Source organism: Schistocerca nitens, chromosome 4 (assembly GCF_023898315.1).
Source record: "Schistocerca nitens isolate TAMUIC-IGC-003100 chromosome 4, iqSchNite1.1, whole genome shotgun sequence".
NCBI classification, from domain to species: Eukaryota; Metazoa; Arthropoda; class Insecta; order Orthoptera; family Acrididae; genus Schistocerca; species Schistocerca nitens.
Genome location: NC_064617.1, coordinates 445665783 through 445688246, shown reverse-complemented (window position 1 = coordinate 445688246; position 22464 = coordinate 445665783). Strand labels below are relative to the sequence as shown.

Here is a 22464-nt window from a genome sequence, read left to right as displayed (position 1 = left end):
ATGCACAGAACTCTTCTAAACTCGACTGCCATTGTTCATGACTCCAAATGTAGAGTCACTGGTTTACCATAGGGGTTTGAGTTCCAGGATAAATTTAAAATATTGTGCCCCTCGTAAGCTGTTACAAATCCAAATTTGATAATTATTTATTTTCAAATCCTACAATTATAATCAGAAAATCAAATTACTTTGAAACTGTAACAGTTAGTAGGTACCAATACAATTGTAACAAAATAGGGCGACAGAAAATATTGACTATTAAACATTTCAGTACATAGTGGAGATAAGTCACAGATGGGCACAACTAAAAGACTGCTAAACAAGTAAGCTTTCGGCCAAAAGGCCTTCTTCTAAATTGGACAACATACTCAGACATATGTTCAACAAACACAACTCCCCCTCACATGATCACTTTTGCTGCCTGCTGAGGACAGACAGCGATCATCTGTACATGATATGAGAAGTAATCTAGGTGTTGGGAGGGGGGGGGGGGGGGGAAGAGAGAGAGAGAGAGAGAGAGAGAGAGAGAGAGAGAGAGAGAGAGAGAGAGAGAGAACAGAGTAGGGTTGGGGAACTGTAAAGTGCTGCTTGTGGGAGCATATGGGGACAAGATGGAGACAGGGCAGCTAGGTGCAGTCAGGAGGCTAGACATAGGTTGGTAGGAAGTAAAAAGACTGTGGGTGCATTGGTGAAATAGAAAACTGTTTAATGCTGGAGTGGAAACGGGGACGGGGGTACTTGGCTGAAGGACAACACTAACAAAGATTGAGGCCAGGAGGGTTACGAGAATGAATATATTGCAGGACAAGTTCCCACTTGGACAATTCATAAAAGCTGGTGTTCATAGGAATGATCCAGATGGCACAGGCTGTGAAGCAGTCATTGAATTGAAGAACCTTATGTTGGGCCGTGTACTCAGCAACTGGGTGGCCCAGCTGTTTCCTGGCCACAGGTTGTTGGTGGCCATTCATGCAGACAGGCAGCTTGTTGGTTGTCATGCCCATTTAGAACACAGCACAGTGGTTGCAGCTTAGCTTATAGATCACGTGACTGGGTTCATAGATAGTAGCCCTGCCTTTGATGGGATAGGTGACACTTACGATCGGACCAGAGTAGGTTATTGTGGGGGATCTGCATCTGGGTCCATGACAGGGATATGAGCCATGAAGCATGGTGTTAGGGGCAAGGGTTTTGTAGGGATAGGCGACTGTATTGTGTAGGTTCAGTGGGCCATGGAGTACCACTTTGGGAGCGATGGGAAAGATAGTGGGTAGGCATTCTTAATTTCAGGGCACAGTGAGAGGTAGTTAAAACCCCAGTGGAAAATATGATTGTTTCTCCATTCCTGGGTGGTAACAAGTCATGAGGGGAATGCTCCTCTTTGGCCGGATGATGGAACATTGGGAGGTGATAGGTGAGTGGAGAGAGACTCTATGTGATCAGAAGTATCCGGACACCTGGTGAAAATGACTTACAGGTTTGTGGTGCCCTCCATCGTTAATGCTGAAATTCAGTATGGTGTTGGCCCACCCATAGCCTTGATAATAGCTGTGACTCTCGCAGTCATACGTCCAATCAGATGTGTAAGGTTTCTTGGGGAATGGCAGCCCATTCTTCATGGAGTGCTGCATCAATGTCGATCAGTGAGGCCTGGTATGAAGTCGGCATTCCAAAATGCCCAGAAGTGTTCTATAGGATTCAGCACAGGACTCTGTGCAGGCCAGTCCATTACAGGGATGTTATTGTCACGTAACGACTCTGCCACAGGCCGTGCATTATGAACGGGTGCTCAATCATGTTGAAAGATGGAATCGCCATTCCCGAATTGCTCTTCAACAATGGGAAGCAAGAAGGTGCTTAAAACATCAATGTAGGCCTGTGCTGTGATAATGCCATGCAAAACAACAAGGGCTGCAAGCCCCCTCCACAAAAAACACGACCACACCGTAACACCACTGCCTCCGAATTTTACTGTTGGCACTACACACACTGGCAGGTAACGTTCACCAGGCATTTGTCATACCCACGCCCTGCCATTGGATCGCCACATTGTGTACTGTGATTCGTCACTATTACACATTACGACCATCTTCAGCTGTCAGTGGTCTCTGTCAGCCAACAAACCCATATCACTGACTTCAATTTGCAGTAGGATTTTGGGGCATATACTGTACTCGAACATTATGAATTACCTTGAAGAAAATGAATTACTGATACACAACCAACATGGATTCAGAAAATATCATTCTTGTGCAACACAGCTAGCTCTTTATTCCTATGAAGTAATGAGTTCTGTCGACAAGGGATCTCGGATCAATTCCATATCCTAGATTTCCAGAAGGCTTTTGATACCATTCCTGAAAAGCGATTATTAATCAATTTGCGTGCACATGGAGTATCGTCTCAGTTGTGTGACTGGATTCATGATTTCCTCTCAAAGAGGTCACAGTTCGTAGTGATAGATGGTAAATCATCAAGTAGAACTGAAGTGATATCTGATGTTCCGCAAGGTAGTGTCATAGGCCCTCTGCTGTTTCTGATTTACATAAATGATCTAGGTGATAATCTGAGCAGCCCCCTTAGATTGTTTGCAGATGATGCTGTAATTTACCGTCTATTAAATAATCAGATGATCAATTCCAATTACAAAATGATGAAGAGAGAATTTCTATATGGTGTGAAAAGTGGCAATTGGCACTAAACAAAGAAAAATGTGAGGTCATCCACATGGGTACTAAAATAAATCCGATAAACTTTGGGTATATGATAAATCGCACAAATCTAAGGGCTATCAGTTTGACTAAATACCTAGGAATTACAATTACGCGCAACTTAAATTGGAAATACCACATAGATAATACTGTGGAGAAGGCGAAACAAAGACAGCGCTTTGTTGGCAGAACTCGTAGAAGATGTGACAAACCCACTAAAGAGACAGCCTACATTACACTTGTCTGTCCTCTGCTGGAATATTGCTGCGTGCTATGGAATCCTTACCAGGTAGGTTTGATGGAGGACATCGAGAAAGTGCAAAGAAGGGCAGCTTGTTTCGTGTTATCATACAATAGGGGTGAGTGTGTCGCTGATATGATACGCGAGTTGGGGTGGCAGTCACTAAAGCAAAGTTGGTTTTATTTGCGGTGAGATCTATTTACGAAAATCCAATCGCCTGTTTACTCTTCTGAATGCGAAAATATTTTGTTGACACCCACCTACGTAGGGAGAAATGATCATCATAATAAAATAAATCACAGCTCGAATGGAAAGATTTAGGTGTTCCTTTTACCCACGCGCCACTCGGGAGTGGAATGGTAGAGAAGTAGTATGAAAATGGTTCAATGAACCCTCTGCCAGGCACTAAAGTGTGAATTGCAAAGTAACCTTGTAGATGTAGACGCTTTTGTGATGTAGCATAGCGTTCCAAAGGATTGGAAAAGGGCACAGGTCATCCCCGTCGAACAGATGTGCAGAACTATAGACCTATATCTCTAATGTCGATCAGTTGTAGAATTTTGGAACACGTATTATGTTAGAGTATAATGACTTTCCTGGACACTAGAAATCTACTCTGTAGGAATCAGCATGGGTTTCGAAAAAGATGGTCGTGTGAAACCCAGCTCGCGCTATTCGTCCACGAGACTCAGAGGGCCATAGACACGGGTTCACAGGTAGATGCCGTGTTTCTTGACTTCCGCAAGGCGTTTGATACAGTTCCCCACAGTCGTTTAATGAACAAAGTAAGAGCATATGGACTATCAGACCAATTGTGTGATTGGATTGAGGAGCTCCTAGATAACAGAACGCGGCATGTCATTCTCAATGGAGAGAAGTCTTCCGAAGTAAGTGATTTCAGGTGTGCCACAGGGGAGTGTCATGGGACCGTTGCTGTTCACAATATACATAAATGACCTGGTGGACGACATCGGTAGTTCACTGAGGCTTTTTGCAGATGATGCTGTGGTGTATCGAGAGGTTGTAACAATGGAAAATTGCACTGAAATGCAGGAGAATCTGCAGCGAATTGACGCATGGTGCAGGGAATGGCAATTGAATCTCAATGAAGACAAGTGTAATGTGGCTGCGAATACATAGAAAGATAGATCCCTTATCATTTAGCTACAAAATAGCAGGTCAGCAACTGGAAGCAGTTAATTCCATAAATTATCTGGGAGTACGCATTAGGAGTGATTTAAAATGGAATGATCACATAAAGTTGATCGTCGGTAAAGCAGATGCCAGACTGAGATTAATTGGTAGAATCCTAAGGAAATGCAATCCGAAAACAAAGGAAGTAGGTTACAGTACGCTTGTTCGCCCACTGCTTGAATACTGCTCAGCGGTGTGGGATCCGTACCAGGTAGGGTTGATAGAAGAGGTAGAGAAGATCCAACGGAGAACAGCGCGCTTCGTTACAGGATCATTTAGTAATCGCGAAAGCGTTACGGAGATGATAGATAAACTCCAGTGGATGACTCTGCAGGAGAGACGCTCATTAGCTCGGTACGGGCTTTTGTTAAAGTTTCGAGAACATACCTTCACCGAAGAGTCCAGCAGTATATTGCTCTCCCCTACGTATATCTCGCGAAGAGACCATGAGGATAAAATCAGAGAGATTAGAGCCCACACAGAGGCATACCAACAATCCTTCTTTCCACGAACAATACGAGACTGGAATAGAAGGGAGAACCGATAGAGGTACTCAGGGTACCCTCCGCCACACACCGTCAGGTGGCTTGCGGAGTATGGATGTAGATGTAGATGTAGATGTATGTGTCTGTTCATGTTTCCACTTCACTATCACATCAGAGACAGTGGACCTAGGGATATTTAGGAGTATGGAAATCTCGCCTACAGGCATATGAGACAAGCAACACCCAATCACCTGACCATGTTCGAAGTCTGTGAGTTCTGCGGAGCACCACATTCTGGTCTCTGACGATGTCTAATGACTACTGAGATCGCTGATATAGAGTACATGGCAATAGATAGCAGCACAATGCACCTAATATAAAAAACGTATGTTTTTGAGGGTGTCTGGATATTTTTGATCTCATAGTGTAAGGCACCGGAGATTTCTGTGCAAGGCTGGGAAGGTAATCACTGTCTGTGAAGGCCACGGTGGGATCTGTGGTATATTTTGAGAGGGCCTGCCCATCACTACAAATGTAAAACTCATGGGTGGCTAGGCTGTATGGTAGGGACTCCCTACTGCACTCAGCTGCCCTAATTTCTCTCCGTCTTGTCCCTGCCTAATTCAGAAGAAGACCTTCTGGCCAAAAGCTTACTTATTTAGCAGTAGTATTTATTTGCCACTAAACGTCTCCACAAAATGGTGAGTAGCAGGCTATCCTTTTCATAATATTGTCATTATTCTATCCTGGATGTTCCATTGTTTGATTTTACATTGCAGTATATATAAATTCCATTTATTTAATATCTTCTGGAGTTTATTCTTGCAGATTGTTCAATTATATGGTTAAAATTTATATTTGTGTTTCTTTCACTTCATAAAATTGCAAGGTGAGTTAGCTATTCCTGGCTCATAATGGAAAAACCTCTTTCACAAGTAGCATTTGACACAGTGATAGAAAGAAAATTTCTGTGTGTCACAACAGTCTTGAGTTTGATTAAACTTTCTTGCATCTTCCTTTTAATTATCATGCTTAATAATTCTAAAGTAGTCCATGCAGCAATATTCTCTCCGTCTAATATAGTGTGCATCTAATATTATGTACTACAGTAATCATAACTGAATCATTCAATTCAGAATATTTTTCACACAAATGCTGAATGTATCAAAAAATGACTACTACTTTTTCTGCATCCGGTAGCATTTGAATTTGATGGAAGGCAAATATCTAATGAAGTACATTATCTGCAGCATAAGTTTTTTTTTTAAATACTGATTTTAGCTTATTTAGTGTCTCAAGCTGTTCCCAATGAGTCTCCAGAATGAAATTGAAGCTAGAGTCGATACTTTTCTCACCAGGCATTGCCTCTCATCTTCTGATTCTTCTTTCTATTAAAAAATCAAATACATTATGTATCTTCACAGCTCTCAGCATCTTTGTGCCTAGAGAATCACGCGTCTCCTCACGAAATAGTCAGTGCTTTCGGCTTTTGAACACATCAATCAAGACCAAGTCCTCTTTGTTGTAGGTATATCTGAGCATCATTCAATTTGGTAAGTACTGGCTCCAAAAATAAAGGAATTTGAAGAAAGGATGGGTCATAATGCAAACCAACAAACTGCCTGCATCTCTTTTGATTCCTGGTTTCTTCTGATCCATCACTCAAGGCTTACAAAGCTGCTTTCAATGTGTTCAGCAAGCACATGTACAGATTTATACTTTGAACTCCATCTTGTGTCACAGGATCTCTTCATGTTAATTGGAACATGTTGTTTAAGAGCATCTCACATATGTGTAAAGGTTCAGAAAAATGTGCAGATTTTGCACACTTTCGGAAAAAAAAAAAAAAAATCACAGATTTTGTTTCAGCAGTAACAGCATGTAATCCAGTAAGATTGAGTGAGTGACTGCTACATGGCACAAACACTGCTCTGGGGCTTATATCCCACATACATCTCCAAGTATCACTAATGTGTCCAGTCATGGTCACAGTATTATCATATCCATGTCCATATTAGTACTCCAGTTTCAGATCATCTTCTTGTAACTTGTCACAAATATGTTCTGCAGTTGCACCAACGGATTTCCCATGTGATACAATGAGGTCAATAAAGTATTCATCTGTTAAGACTTCTGAACCTTCATTATGTTGATAATAAATTACTTGAGACATTTGGTCCTTATGCAGTATATCTGGTGTAATACTTAGCCTTAAAAATTTTCTTAAAAATCTCTGTTGTGACACGATCACAGAGTAGTTTGATGAATTCATTTTGGTTTCATAGAGAAAGACAAGGCAAAACATAGTTGTCTGGTTGCTAAACTTAGTGAAGATAATGATTCACAACTGAATCAAATTTGGCAAGTAACTTGAAAGTTTCAAGGAAATTTCCATAGTTATCACTTCCAGGAACTCATCTGAGTGACCATGCAAGGGTAAGGATTGTATAGCTAAAGGCAATAAACTATCAGGAATTCTTATTGATACAGCTTTCCATTTCTCAAATGATTTAATGTTGTTCTAATTAAACAGCCTCATTGATTGTTTCCTATTTTTGTAGTTGCAAATACTTATACAAGATGACAACTTTTTTCATGATTGAATACTCTGGGGTTAGGTTTTTTCCCTGTTTTAAAACTGTGTAGCTGTACAAAAAACTTCAGCCTTTATTTTATTTTTTAAAAAGCATCTGAGAAAAGCAATATATAGCACATTTCACAGGAGTACAACACCATGTCCTTAAAACTCTCTGCAGTTTTCTGACTTCATATAAAACCAATCCATAGAAAATGATCTGCCAGTATTATCTGTTGAAACAGCAGAAGCATCTTCATTCTGTAGCTCACATGTCCCGCTCATAACAAGTTCATTTTCTGGCCAGTAATTAACTTCAGTGAGAACTTTCAAATCGTTCTGCTCTGAGAGAGTGATTTTCTTTGCAGACATTGTAATAATATCTGGTAATGTTGTCTCTGCTTCTACTGAAGAGTATGAACAGCTTGCAGATTTTGGATTGTATGAACATTTAAATTTTCTCCCATAGTCCTTCCCTATGTCACCAACACTACCAAATGCTCGCCACAGGTGTCATATCCCAGGGGAGCTCCCTGGTGCAAGACCTACCCGATGCACCCACACAGCACATCCCTCTCCAGTCCCGTCACCCACTTACCCTACTCCTTCAGAGACAAGACCACCTGTGAGAGCAGCTGTGTCATATACCAACTCTGTTGTAATAATTGCACAGCCTTTTATGTGGGGGGGTGACAATAAGTTGTACACAAGAATGAACGACTGTTGTGTACATAGTTCTGTGTAGTCAGTGCATACACAACTTTCCCACTAGAGTGCGCCCCGCTAAGGACAACAGCGCAGGCGCAGCGCTCGTCCGTCTCCGCACTACGAGATGGCACTCACTTTAGAGACGGACCAAATTCTGCTTCCGCTGATCCGCGTATTAATATGTAATGCAGCCAATGAAATTGCTGCTAACGTAGAACCTTTTCTCCTTGCGGATCACACTCGCGCAGTGATACCTGAATGCGCGAGGTATTATAACGAGTGTACAGACCTCCGATGAGTCAGTCTGCATTAGTCTGTACCAGTCTATAGTCAAGTTTCAGTCTGCGCCTAATAAGATTATCATATTCCTGTACATAGCCATGAAGAGAAATGTATAGACACTTTGTCAAGTATCAGAGATATGTGAGAATAAGATTAACGTACCAAGACCAAAGGAACTTCAGATTGTCAATTGTAAACAGCACCCAGAATCAAGTTACATAATATCTATGATTTTTATTATTTTGATAAATGTGTGTGAAAATTAAGTTCTGTTTAAAGTTGGTCACCGTCAATCTGCTACTCTAAGCATGCAAGTGGCATTTCTATCGTCTGACCTAACGGCAGAAGATAAACACGCCACGATAAGACCACGAGACAAATTGCTGACACTCGCCTACTTCGTTAGAGCGACAAGTCAAATAATCTGATGGTGTGTGTACCAAAGGTCTTACAGTATGCACACCACAATGACCACTGCTAAACTGTGGCCAGTAAAAAAGCTGACCATACAGTAGCACAACATGCTCAAGTTCAATAGCTGCTTCGCAACATGAACCAGAACCATCTGGATCCTTCCCTCCAACACCAGCTTTCTTCAACTACCTAGGTGTTTTAAGAGATAATTATGGAACATATTTGAACTTTATCTGGGTTTCAGAAGGCAGCTACTTTTGAATTTCTGTGCTAATACCGAATAGGTCCAAAAACTTTAATTTGCTTTGCAGAAATGTCATCGACAACAGCTGCTTTACAATTTTTTTAGAAAAATTATTGATGTCGTGTTTAAATTTTAAGAAGAAACAGGTAGTGAATCTCTCTTTTGCCTTCTTTGGCTCACATAATATTTTTGGCCCAGCTGGTTTTCCATTAACATTCTCTCTAAGCATAAAGTGGTGTCAGTCTGGTCTATTATTATTATGGTGCAGTTTGATAGGTCTTCGTTTTCTATTATCTACTTTATTAGATTCCAAGAGATTTTGCTGCTGTGGGTCATGTTTAGTTTTTCTAAGATGTCAATCCATTTCCTTTGCCTTGCATTTCTCATTGTATGCATCATCGCTTCTCCACATTTGGTAATCTCAACAGCAAAAAGGCAGTTTTCATGCAGTTTCTAATATCTTTCCATAAGTATTATGTTCCAGTTTGTCATTCTGGGAAAGCATTGTCAACTGGAACCTCTAAAGATGTAAGTAAATGTCACATTTCTTACTGTTATGAATATCATAATTTTGGGGCATTGCAACCATATACTCAAAGGTAATATCAGACTCTTCAAAGCATCTCAATTTGTCTCCCAGAAAATAAATAAATCTTCTTCTCGAAATAACACAGTTGTTTCCAGAGATGGAAAAACTCCGAGACCAGTGGATGATGTTGTGATTTAAGAATATGATTTTAATGAATTTGATTCTCCTCTGTACCAAAACTTGCAAAACATAGATCAGTATAACAACCATGTCATGAACCTCAATTATGTTCACGTTGTTTCCCTTTGCCCATTCCTCAACCCTCAAGCCATCTGTGTAGTTGTCTGCAAGTTGCATATAGTCCTTGTCATAACTGGTGTCCTACGTTAATTTTTTTTCAGTAATTAGTATTTTACATTTTTGGTCACGGGAGTGGGATTCATCCCCATCCTCGAAAAGGCAGGTTATGAGGTCTTCAGTTGGTTGGAGTGGCCTCCTTCTCCTCATGGTGCATGTGCAAAACTAGTGCTCTATCTTCTTTCATGACTCTGTTGTGTATACTGAATAGATATCAGAATAAAATAGACCTTAAATAAAAATGCATTGATAAATAACATTTCTGTATTGTAGAGTGATTAATAGGGAAGTTCATTTATTGAAAAATGTGTTTTTGAAATCTACAGTATTAGTTTTTATTGTTTTCACTGGTTTTTGGCTTACAAGGCCGTCTTCAGACATTTACTGAGTATTGTCTCCAAAGAAGTTACAATGTTTGCAAACAACATTGGAAGAGAAGTAACATGTCTGGACTGAAGCAGAAACATACAGTAAGTAACATCTTTGCCAGTGTGGTGGTAATGCAATGAAACAGTAAAAAATTGATTTGTAAATAAGTAAAAACGGAGTAAATAGGAACAGCATGCATACATTAAGTTTCTATTAATAAAGAAAACTAATAAAACAAAATAAAATTAATACTTGACAAGGCTACATCAGAAGGTATAAAACATGTAGAGTGATACACAAACCAATTAAAAGAAGAAACATTTATCAGTGCAATTACAGAATACATAAGGAACTTAAGCAATATCAATAAGACAAACAGAAATAAATAAATGCAGGAAAATGGAGGAGTTTGAGGGAACATAATGCAGTCTTTGAGAGCGTGGTGGTGCTGCATTTTAACATTAACAATATATACAGATCTGTGGCTATGTAACAGTTTGCATTAAATAAATGAACCAAGTAAAATCCGAACAATATTTGATGAGACAATTACAAGAGGTGTTAAACATGGACAGTAATACAAGTACCAGTTAAAAGAAAGCCTTAACAATTTAAACTACAATCTATATGGATTACACAGACAACTTCAATAAAAGAAAAGAACTTAAAGAATACAGGAACATGGCAATATGTACGAACAGACAGTGTGGGAAGTAATGTTGTTCTACCAAGAACTGATGGAAGATCCTGTTGAAATGTTTTTGAATTGTTGGAACATCAGCTTTATTGCCATGGCTTGCCAATAAAAAAGCTGATGTTCCCAAAATAGTTTTAGCAAGTTCCCCATAGGAAACACGTTGCACACCTGAGAGGGGGTATCTTGGGTGCCCCAGTCAAGTCTTTTTGTTCATAATTTACTATTTTTTGGAAATAATGTACTGCATTTTTATTAATTTGCCCATTGAAATCTGTTAAGGGACAACAATTTTTTTATAATTTCATGTAGATGAGAAAAATAAATAATGTAAAGAAGTAGCTGTGGTAGCATGAATAACCCAATCATAGTTCCTCATAACAGTGATTTCTAGTTGGCTGAAGACATATTGTGCATGTCCTGTCTTATTTGCCATTCCTGTCCTAACTTGTACATTTGTACCATCAGCTATTGTAGCCTTGGTTGCTTTCTTCCCTTCACTAGTGCCACTATGTCAACTAAAAAGTTTCTGCACCTGTTACCTATTAGTTGTGCTTGTTTATTAGTTACTGATATTCAGTTTGCTACAATTTTTAATACTTTTTCAGGATTTCTCACACCCATAATTCCTTTAAGAAAATATTCTGGTGCCCAATGCAGGAAAAGGCAAAAAACAGAACAGAACAACTTATTAAAGTAGCTGGAAGTCTTGAAAGATTCATTGTGAGTACTGCTGATAGCACTGGCTCTGTAAGATGGGAGAGAATTAGTTGAAGCTGTGGAAGAATGAGGATAGTGTGTTGTGACCCTGAGTCCAGTTGGTGAAGATATCATTGGTGAACCTGAACCAGCAGAGGGTTGTGGGGTTTTGGGAGGCTAGAAAGGTTTCCTGTAGATGGCACGCAAACAGGTTGGCTTAGGAGGGTGCCAGGTGGATTCCCAAGGCTGTGCTGCAGGTTTTTGGAATTGAAAGGATGTTGAGAGAGGTACTATCCAGTAGCTACAAGGCCATATACATGAGGGGTGTTGGTGTATATGGAGCAGCTGTGAAGGTCTTGGTGAAATCTAGAGCATACTGGGCAAGGGAATTATTGTCACTGGAGATACTCCATTCACAGTTGGCCAGGTTGTATGGGAACATTTTTTTGTGTGGAATGGGTGACAGCTGTCACTGCATCAACAGTGTTGAGTAGGGTTCGAGGTGATAATGAGGTGGGGATGGTTGAGAGCAGTGAAGGAAGTGATTAGTGTCTTTGATATAAGAGGGAAGGCTTCAGGTTGTTAATTGTAGAAGTTGGTCAATAAGGGTGAAAATTCTTTCATTGAGATCACAATAACGAGCTATAATGGGGCATGCTGGATTGTTGGGTTTTTGAAGTTTGGGAAGCGTTTAGGGGTGTGAGCGGAGGGTGGAAGGGAGGGTGTTATAGGGGCGAGAAAGGAGATCGACTCGGATGAGATATTCTGGAATTGGCCTCTAGAATGGGATTACTGTGGCGTAGTTTGTAGTTTGAGGAGTGAGACAGCTGACAGAATTCTTCTTTCAGGTAGTCACTGAGATTCAACATGACAGTGATGGAGCCTTTGTCTGCTGGAAGAATGGTGGAATTGGATTCTCTTTGAAGGTTGTGAAAGTCTGTCCTTTCTTTTGTTGTGAGGTGTGTGTTCTGGACCTAGGGAAACATGGTGAGTTCAAGTTATAGATAAGAAACTACTGGTAACTGGTCAGGTGGTGGTTTAGTGGGAGGGGTTAGGGAAGGGGGGGGGGGAGGGGGAAGGGATGTAGTTGGATGGTGGTATGAACAACCTGAATCCCTACTTGTCACTGTTGAAGCCACCTCCTTGTACACCATCATCACTTGCCACTATTGATAACTTGCCACTATTGATCACTTTAATTTTCCAAGTCCTTCAGATTCCAAACCCATCATATCATACCTCACACTCTACATCTACATCTACATCCAGATTCTGCAATCCACCATATGGTGCGTGGCGGAGGGTACCTCATACCACAACTAGCATCTTCTCTCCCTGTTCCACTCCCAAACAGAACGAGGGAAAAATGACTGCCTATATGCCTCTGTACGAGCCCTAATCTCTCGTATCTTATCTTTGTGGTCTTTCCGCGTAATGTAAGTTGGCGGCAGTAAAATTGTACTGCGGTCAGCCTCAAATGCTGGTTCTCTAAATTTCCTCAGTTGCGATTCACGAAAAGAATGCCTCCTTTCCTCTAGAGACTCCCACCCAAGTTCCTGAAGCATTTCCGTAACACTCCCGTGATGATCAGACTTACCAGTAACAAATCTAGCAGCCTGCCTCTGAATTGCTTCTATGTCCTCCCTGAATCCGACCTGATAGGGATCCCAAACGCTCGAGCAGTACTCAAGAATAGGTCGTATTAGTGTTTTATAAGTGGTCTCCTTTACAGATGATCCACATATTCCCAAAATTCTACCAATGAACCAAAGATGACTATCCGCCTTCCCCACAACTGCCATTACATGCTTGTCCCACTTCATATCACTCTGCAATGTTATGCCCAAATACTTAATCGATGTGACTGTGTAAAGCGCTACACTACTAATGGAGTATTCAAACATTACGAGATTCTTTTTCCTATTCATCTGCATTAATTTACATTTATCTATATTTAGAGTTAGCTGCCATTCTTTACATCAATCACAAATCCTGTCCAAGTCATCTTGTATCCTCCTACAGTTACTCAACGACGACACCTTCCCGTACACCACAGCATCATCAGCAAACAGCCACACATTGCTATCCACCCTATCCAAAAGATCATTTATGTAGATAGAAAACAACAGCAGACCTACCACACTTCCCTGGGGCACTCCAGATGATACCCTCACCTCCGATGAACACTCACCATCGAGGACAACGTACTGGGTTCTATTACTTAAGAAGTCTTCGAGCCACTCACATACTTGGGAACCAATCCCATATGCTTGTACCTTAGTTAGGAGTGTGCAGCGGGGCACCGAGTCGAACGCTTTCCGGAAGTCAAGGAATATGGCATCCGTCTGATACCCTTCATCCATGGTTCGCAAGATATCATGTGAAAAAAGGGCGAGTTGCATTTCGCAGGAGTGATGCTTTCTAAAGCCGTGCTGATGCATGGACAACTACTTCTCTAGAATGAGATTTTCACTCTGCAGCGGAGTGTGCGCTGATATGAAACTTCCTGGCAGATTAAAACTGTGTACCCGACCGAGACTCGAACTCGGGACCTTTGCCTTTCACGGGCAAGTGCTCTACCAAGTGAGATACCAAAGCACGACTCACGCCCGGTACTCACAGCTTTACTTCTGCCAGTACCTCGTCTCCTACCTTCCAAACTTTACAGAAGCTCTCCTGCGAGCCATGCAGAACTAGCACTCCTGAAAGAAAGGATATTGTGGAGACATGGCTTAGCCACAGCCTGGGGGATGTTTCCAGAATGAGATTTTCACTCTGCAGCGGAGTGTGCGCTGATATGAAAGGCAAAGGTCCCGAGTTCGAGTCTCGGTCGGGCACACAGTTTTAATCTGCCAGGAAGTTTCAACTACTTCTCTGTCTCAAGGAAATTCATTATATTCAAACTGAGAATATGTTTGAGAATCCTGCAACAAACCGATGTTAAGGCTATTGGTCTATAATTTTGAGGATACGTCCTTCTGCCCTTCTATATATACAGGCATCACCTGCGCTTTTTTCCAGTCGCTCGGGGCTTTACATTGGGCGAGAGATTCGTTATAAATGCAAGCTAAGTAAGGAGCCAATGCAGTCTAGTACTCTCTGTAAAGCCGAACTGGAATCCCATCAGGACCTGGCGACTTATTTATTTTCAACCCATTCAGCTGCTTTGCAACCCCAGGGATGTCTTATCACTATGTCCTCCATATGGGAATCTGTACGAGACTCAAATGGGGGTATGTTTGTGCGATCCTCCTGTGTGAAAGATTTCTCAAATGCTAAATTTAAAATTTCAGCTTTCGTTTTGCTGTCTTCTGTTGCCAGGCTAGACTAATCAGTGAGTGACTGGATGGAAGCCTTCGACCTGCTTACCACTTCCCAGAATTTCCTTGGGTTTTCAGCAAGATCTTTTGCTAAGGTATGAGGGTGGTAGTGGTTGAATGCTTCGCGCATTGCTCTTTTTACAGCAGCACAAATCTCTACTAACTTTTGCCTGTCCTCATGCTCCCGATCTTTCTTGTACTGCGAGTGCAACTGCCTTTGATTCCTGAGCATTCTCCGAATTGCGCTGTTAAGCCACGATGGGTCTTTTCCATCCGTAACCCACTTTTTCGGCACATACTTGTCCAATGAGTGATTTTCAATGTGTTTAAAATTTGCCCATAATTCTTCCATGTCCATCATACCGGAAATAAATGAAGTTGATTCATTTACTAAGTGGGATGCTAACTCCGTACCAATTATGTTATTACACACAACTATTTCTCTTTTGAAGGGATGGTATACAAAAATATCCATGGCACAGCATTGGGCACTTGCATGTCTCCCTCCTAAGCCAACCTGTTTGTTGGCCATCAAGTGGGAACCTTCGCAGATTCCCAAAACTCCAAACCACTCGTCTGGTTCAGATTCACTGATGGTTTCTTTTCTTCATGATTTGAATTCAGAACCAAAACACCCTGTCCTCATTCTTCCATTACATCCACTAACCACCAACAGTACCTGCATCTTAACAGCTGTCATCCCTTTCACGTCGAAAAATTGTTCCCATACAGCCTGGCCAACTGTGAATAGCATATATGCAGTGACAATAATTTCATTGCCCAGCATGCTCTAGGTTTCACCAAGACCTTCAGAAACATGCACTACTCAGTAAAACTAGTCTACAAACATATTTTCCAAGCCATTTCCTTTGCATCCTCCTTAAACCCCCACGATCCCCAATAATCAGCTGCAAAGGGATGTTACCCCCCTCTGTCACCTAAACCTTTCAACCACCTCCTAAAGTAGTCCTCTAACACCCACACAGCCTGAGCCACCCCAGTGCCACCTCCATCCCCACCTCCACCCCCCAGTGTCCACATACAGTCCCTTGCCATAAGGGTCCTATCCCTTGGAAGACCCAGACACAAGACCTGCCTGACCCATCCAGCACATCCTACTCCAGTCCTCTCACAGGCTCCCCCTGTTCCATCAGAGGGTACGGCCACCTGTGAAAACAGACATGTCATATACAAGCTGTATTGCAATCACTTCACAGCATTTCATGTGGGCATGAGCACCAAAAAGCTGTCCATCAGAATGATTGGCCACCGCCAAACTGTAGCCACAAATGAAGTTGACCATCCTTGCCATGTGGATCCTTCCATCCAACACCAGCTTTTCTCAACAACAGATGGGAGTTTCCCTTGCAAAACATACTTCATTCCCATAATTCCCATAGCCCCAACCTCCGCTAATCCACTGTGCCCACATCCTGTAACGAACAAACAGTTTCCCCTCGCCTGTATCCTGTCACTATCCCAATCCATCTTTCCACATCATCTTCATTGTGTGCTGCACGTCACTGACTTTGGTACCAATTTGTCACCTGCTGCTGGCTCCCCCTGAGCCACTGGTATCCATCCCCAACCTCTCCTCCTGCTTCCTGTCTCTTTCTCCACCTACCCAGTCCAACGACACAACCGCTACACCCATCCACCTGTTGAAATGTAACCCTTGCAGTATGTGTCTGATTGCACTATGTAGGGGCATAGGTGTGTGTGTGTGTGTGTGTGAGAGAGAGAGAGAGAGAGAGAGAGAGAGAGAGAGAGAGAGAGAGAGAGAGAGAGAGAGAGTTGCATTCTTCCAGAACTTTCATATGATGAAAGGTTAATACATCAAAGAATCCAGCAACATATGAAGTTAATGAAGTTACAGGTAATACCATTGCAGCCAGATTTCAGTCCCAGAAAGTGCTTTTCAATTATTCAGTATGTAATCTCAGGGAACACCCCTCCCTCCCTCCCTCCCTCCCTCCAGATGGGGAGGAAGAAATGGAAAGAAATTACAGGGATTGAGAGGGTAAGCGAGGTTATTTCAGTGATTACAAAATTGAGTTAGCCTTACAAATAACTTGGCAGTATAAGCCCATTTGTCAGTATGATGTTGCACCCATTCTGGTCCAGATGCATGCGCTGATTTAGTTAGGAATGGTGTCATAAGGCCATTGTATCCTCCTGAGGCAATCTGGCTGACTGTTTTTGTAACTGGTCCTTGATAACATGGGTACTGGCACCGGTACAGAGTTAATGTCCAAGCTGGTTCCACCCATGTTCTATCAGGTAGAGATCTGGGGATCTTGCTGGCATCACATTATTCAAATGCAGTTGTGGTGTTAATGGCAGCCTATGCATGGGACAGTAATTTCTTAGTCTAGCTGGTGCTAGTATTCCACCAGTGGTACGGTATGACACAGAATGTAGCAGGGAGCCCATTACTTGTTGTCAGCTAAGAGGTGCAGCTGTGAAGTGTTTACAGTCTGCTTGTTCACATTCCAGTGCAGTCCAACATCAGGCAACTGTGACATTCAAATGGCCCACAAATCTAGGTACTGTGTGATTTGACGATCCATCCAAATGGAGACAAACAGTGAGGCTCCATTCAAACCGTGTCAGATGCTGACAACACTGTCACACATGAGTATGTAGCACATCTGCCTCCTTCACAGTGATCGCTCAATGGATGCTGTTTGTGCCCCTTTATTCACTTTCAGGCCTTGTAACAACAGTAATGCACTCTGATGGCCATTATTCTACTCCTTACAGAGAATTGCAGCCTTAATCATTTTCATACCCGCCGATGGTGTATACGTGTACGCAAATACATTGACACCTGACCATGTCTTGTGGATGTTTTGCTTTTCTAATGGGCAGTGAAGGTACTTGTTTTGCAGATCGTATTCGTGATAAATGATTTGATGTGGTATGGTATAGTAAGAGTTGTTAGGAGAAACAACCTTCGTATAATATAAAAACACGTCTGCCGTCTGTCTATTTTATTTCCATGGGTAAGTTGCCACAGAGTTTTATAGCTGCATATTTCACCCCATTCCATGATAAATTAGGTTCATTAAAGGATAATTCAAATAATTTTTCCTTCTAGTGTTGTACTGGTGAGTATGTCCATTAGTCTCAAACTTGGATGGAGTGTTGATAATAAAGTTTATAAATGAATAAATGTAATGTGAGGCTGTGGTTAATATTCCCATTGCTTAAAGCAATATTTGCAAGATGTATGTGTATGAACCCCACACATGGTTCTAATTACATTCTTTCGTGGCAAGAATATTTTTTGCCAAAGTGAGCAGTTACTGAGACCTTTACAGACTCTAATTGCCCTCTCAGCTTTGTACAAAAACAGACCTCCTGTGCCTTATCTTTTCAGTCATCCACTACCTCCCAAAGTCCAGCTGTCAAGCCACTGCGGAGCATTACCCTTGTAACTCAATACCACCCAGGACCGGAGCAAACTGAATTCTCCACCAGGGTTTCGACTTCCTCTTGTTGTGCCCTGAAATGAGAAATGTCCAACCCACTATCCTTTCAAACCCCCTTCCCCCCACGCTCCACAGTGGTATTTCATGTTCCACCAAACCTACACGGTATCCGTCCATCCCTACACAACCCCTGCTCCCAACACCGTGCCTCATGGCTCATACCCCTGTAATACAGCTAGATGCAGGACCTGTCCCATACATCCTCCCAGCAGCACCTTCTCCACTCTGGTCACAAACATCAGCTATCGCATCAAAGGCAGGGCTACCTGTGAAACCAGTCATGTGATCTACAAGCTAAGCTGCAACCACTGTGCTGTATTCTATGAGGGCATGGCAACAAACAAGCTGTATGTTTGCATGAGTGGCAACCAATAAACCGTGACAAAGAAACAACTGGAACACCCTGTTGCTGAGCACACCGCCCAATCTAACGTTCTTCATTTCAGTGACTGCTTCACAGCCTGTGCCATATGGATCCTTCCCACCAACACCAGCTTTTCTGAACTGCATTGGTGGGAACTCTCCCTGCAATATATTCTACATCCCAGTAACCCTTCTGGTCTCAATCTTCGTTAGTCATTGTCTTCACCCATCTAGCCCCTTCCCTGTTCCCATTCTATTATGACAAAGCCCTCTATTCCACTAACACACCCAGACTCCCCCTCCCCCAGTGGGTTCGGGGGTAAGAATAGGCCCGGCGTATTGCTGCCTGTTGTAAGAGGCGACTAAAAGGATTTTCACACATTTTGGTGTTTATGTGATGGTCCCCTGTAGTGTTTGACCTCCAGTCTTCAAAATTTTCCAGAAGAGTGAGCCAATTGGGGAAGGGCGCCTTACATGGTGCATTGTGTCCATCGTGCATTGAAATCTTTAGCCCACTTTCTTGTCATCACTTTTCAGTCCCGCCCATTCTCCATCTCTTGGCCGAAGACTCTTCCTGGATGGGTATTTCACCATGCACTATCCAGTGTTGCATTCTGCGTCAACGATGACCATGGACTTCTTTGCATCTGATATCCAGCATGGTAGCCAGTCTGTTGTGGTGGGGCCGCCATGTACCCTGTTGGTTGTAGCCCCCTGACCACACAGGGATCGCTCTACTGATGTCTGCGCCGTTAACTCCCCATGTTTGTCAAGGGGTAGATGCCCATCCCCATGGGACATTGGGGCTCCCAGCAATGGCCATCCTGCCAGGTGGCCTTTGCTGTGGCTGGGTGGCACCTGTGGGGAGGGCCCTTGGTCGGAGTGGATGACATCAGGGCGGATGACAAGCAATGAAGCATAGTCAATCATCTCTTGTTGGTGGTGAAACTCCAGTAGTCTCTCAGCATTCATGAGCTCAATTCAATGCACAGAAGTAAGACTCCAAATTGTACCCCTGCCTGGCCACACCATGGGAGGAACGTCAGGCTAAGCATGGCAGCGGATCTTGTATGTTTGAGAGCTGATGGGGAATCTTTCATGACGATGAACCCTTCATTTTTTGTTGAACATTTAGAGGAAAAGTTTGGGGAGGTAGAGGGCTTGTCCAAAATGAGATTTGGGTCAGTCTTGATCAAAATGGCATCCTCTGCCCATTCACGGATGTTAATCGCTTGTAACAAGCTGGGGAATGTGCCTGTAACCATCACACCCCATAAGAGCTTAAATGTGGTCCAGGGTATCATATTTCATAGGGACCTTCTTTTGCAGTCTGACGATGAGCTGCATGCCAATTTAGAGCGGCGAGGTGTACATTTTGTCAGACAGGTCCACCTGGGTCCGGGGGATAATCAGGTTGCCACCGGTGCCTTCATCTTGCCCTTAGAGGGTGATACATTGCCCGAGAAGGTCAAGGTGATGGTCTACTGCTGTGATGTAAAGCCCTATATCACTCCCCCGATGTGGTGCTTTAAGTGCTGAAGTTCGGCCATATGTCTTCCCTCTGTACTTCCAGCATCACATGTTGGGAATTGGACGCCCATCACGTCCCAATACTGGATGTGCCCCGCCTTCCATCTGTGTCAACTGCGGAGAGCACCATTCACCTTGCTCACCAGACTGCAGGATTCTCCAGAAAGAAAGGAGACTCATTGAGTACAAGACCCTGGACCGACTGACCTACACTGAGGCTAAGAGAAAATTTGAACGCCTGCATCCTGTATGTAGGACATCATCTTATGCCGCCGCTACAACAGTTCTGGTATCATCAGCTCTGCCAACCCCAGTCACCTACTTCAGGAGCAACACCCCCCTCCCTCCCCAAACCATCGTGGACATCTGTCGCCACATCTAAGCCGGAGAAGCGTAAGTCTTCTTTGGCTTCTCTTGCTAGGAAGGGGTCTCTTGGGTCACTCCCTTTCCAGGTTTCTGCTTGTGGGAAAGATGACATCCACCATTGTCTGAGGAGCTCAAAAGCAGCTGGTCATAGGGCTTCACGCTCATCCTCAGTCCCGGAAACTGAGCCAGTGACGTCCTCCCAGCCAGGGAAACCCAAGGAGTAGCTACAGAAATCGAAGAAGAAAACCCCTAAAACCAAGGAAATTCTTGAACCCACACCACCGCTACCTACAAGCTCTGTGTCTGAAGATGGGGTGTAGATACTGGCATCCACTGAGGACCTAAATCTCGCCAGACCCCCAGAAACGATGGATATAGACTGCTCAGCAAAAAGTCAGTGGCAGCAGGTGACTCTGAGGTGTAAACTGCCTCATTGAATGTTCCATGCCTTCCCAGTCTCATGACGTCATCCTCCAGTGGAATTGCGGCAGTTTTTTCCACCGTCTGGCTGAGCTACAGCAACTGTTAAGCTTTACACCTGCTATCTGCATTGCCCTCCAGGAAACCTGGTTCCCGGCAATGCAGATGCTTGCCCTCCATGAATATAAGGGATATTACAGGAACCGTAGTGACTATAATTGAGTGTCAGGTAGAGTTCACGTTTATGTCCTAAACTCAGTCTGTAGTGACACTGTGCCCCTTCAAACGCCTCTTGAAGCTGTAGCTGTCAGAATAAAGACAACACAGGAAATAACTGTCTGCAATGTATATCTTCCTCCAGATGGTGCAGTACCCCTGAATGTATTAGCTGCACTGATTGATCAACTCCCTAAACCTTTCCTATTTGCCCATAACCCCTTGTGGTGTGGCACCATGCTTACTGGCTGAGGCAGAGATATCGAAACTTTACTGTCTCAGTTTGACCTCTGCCTCTTAAATACTGGGGCCACCATACATTTCAATGTGGCTCATGGTAGTTACTCGGCCATTGATTTATCGATTTGCAGCACAGGACTTCTCCTATCTATCCACTGGAGAGCACATGATGACCTGTGTGGTAGTGACCACTTCCCCATCTTTCTGTCCCTACCCCGGCATCAGGCCCCCGGTAGCCTCCCCAGATGGGCTTTAAACAAGGTAGACTGAGAAACTTTCACCTCTGCTATCACCTTTGAATCTCCCCCACACGGTAACATCGATGTCACGGTTGAGCAGGTGACTACCACAATTGTTTCTGTGGCAGAAAACGTGATCCCTCGCTCTTTGGGGGTCCCTGATGTAAGGCAGTTCCTTGGTGGTCGCTGGAAGTCGCTGAAGCAATTACGGAGCATCAGCGAGCTCTACAGTGGCATAAGTGGCACCCTTCCCTGGAACACCTCATAGCCTTTAAATGGCTCCATGCCCACATTCCCAACTTATCAAATGACTGAAGCAGGAGTGTTGGGAGAGATACGTCTCAATCATTGGGTGCCATATGTCACCTTCCCAAGTTGGGCAAAGATCAAACATATTTTTGGATACCAGACCCCAACAGGTGTTCCCAGTGTTACCATAAATGGCGTGTTATCTACCGACGCAAACGCGATTGCAGAGCTCTTTGCCAAGCACTTTGCCGAGCACGCGCGTGCGCCCGTGTGCGATCTATTTTTGACAAAGGCCTGGTTGGCTGAAAGCTTATTTCATGACAGTCTTTTCATTGAGCCTATCTGTGACTCAGCATCTCCATTGTATGGTAAGAAGCAACTATCCTTTTCGTAATATTGTTATACCGCAGAATATTATTGCATAAGACATCAGTGAATGAATGAAAATATGCATAACATGTTAACTTACTGACTTCTATATACCCATAGCTGGCAATTATTTTAATGGCATAAGTATATGAACCT

General features: G+C 43.1%; 1 protein-coding gene across 2 annotated transcripts in view; it reads left to right on the top strand.

Annotated features, from left to right (window-relative positions):
* Positions 1-22464, top strand: part of LOC126253711 (phospholipid-transporting ATPase ABCA1-like) — a 466051-nt gene that overhangs the window by 365167 nt on the left and 78420 nt on the right. The window lies entirely within an intron of this gene.